This window comes from Curcuma longa, unplaced genomic scaffold (genome assembly GCF_044706935.1).
Source record: "Curcuma longa cultivar G26 ecotype Majalengka, Jawa Barat unplaced genomic scaffold, ITB_CL_G26_1.1 contig_9542, whole genome shotgun sequence".
Taxonomy (NCBI): domain Eukaryota; kingdom Viridiplantae; phylum Streptophyta; class Magnoliopsida; order Zingiberales; family Zingiberaceae; genus Curcuma; species Curcuma longa.
Genome location: NW_027435477.1, coordinates 36,462 through 37,489, shown reverse-complemented (window position 1 = coordinate 37,489; position 1,028 = coordinate 36,462). Strand labels below are relative to the sequence as shown.

At 33.8% G+C, this 1,028-nt stretch overlaps 1 non-coding gene across 1 annotated transcript; it reads left to right on the top strand.

The window, feature by feature from the left end:
* The first annotated feature begins 695 nt into the window (after positions 1 to 695).
* TRNAP-UGG (transfer RNA proline (anticodon UGG)) lies at positions 696 to 769 on the top strand. Its single transcript has one exon. It is a non-coding gene; the product is annotated as a tRNA-Pro (tRNA).
* The last annotated feature ends 259 nt before the right edge of the window (positions 770 to 1,028 follow it).

Genomic DNA, 1,028 nt, shown 5'->3' with positions numbered 1-1,028 from the left:
ATTATTCTTATTTAATTTAAGTATCTTCTTTCTATGCTATGATTTCGCGGAACCCTCCCTAGACTGGATCCACATTTAAATTTTAGGTCTCCCAAATTCGATCTTCGATCTATCACATTTTTGTTGAGGTTCCATACACTTTTTTTCTTTTCTCCCTATCCTAAAGCTAAGGAACTGAAATGAAAGAACTGAAAAAGGAGGGAGGAAAATCTCTAATTTTATTCATTTCTTCACATAATCAATAACTAGAATCAAAAAAATGGGAATGACAAGGCATCCGGGAATAAACGATTAATCTCTATCAATAGGCCTGCTAAAGACCCAAACCATAGAGTACTTAGCACAGGTGCTACGGAGAGATATGTTTTTATATCTCGCATTGAAAATCCTCCTTTCCTATGGATTGTAATACATATGTGTATATGGTCAGATGTTGTAGTTCAAGATCATTTGTATTTATTTTACACAGAATTCCGAATTAAATGCTAAAATAGATATGTACAATTAATCAATAAATGATATTTTCATCTAATCCCCTGTTCCTGAACATTACTGATAAAACTTTTTTATACGTTAGGTTTCAGATGTATATAATTCTTATATTTATGATATGTATAAGATTTTCGAAAAAATGAAGATATGGAAAACAAGACAGGTATTTTGTAGAATGAGACTGCCCAACAATTTGAAAAAAAAGGGATGTAGCGCAGCTTGGTAGCGCGTTTGTTTTGGGTACAAAATGTCACGGGTTCAAATCCTGTCATCCCTACCTATTACTTCTTCTATGGACAGGAAAACAACCTCGTGAGATTCAGTGTGATGCATTTTTCTCAATTAGTCAAGAAGGGTGAAACTTACTATGCGGTTAACCAAATACAAGTCTAATTCATGGATTTAAGTTTTTGAGACTTTACAAGCTTAGATAATTTTCTTTTAATTGTTTCTAATCATGATTGAGGATGATCTAGGGGGGGTACAATCCTAGTTTATTTTGTTGACTTGAGCGGGACGCTCAAGGGTAAGTGTGG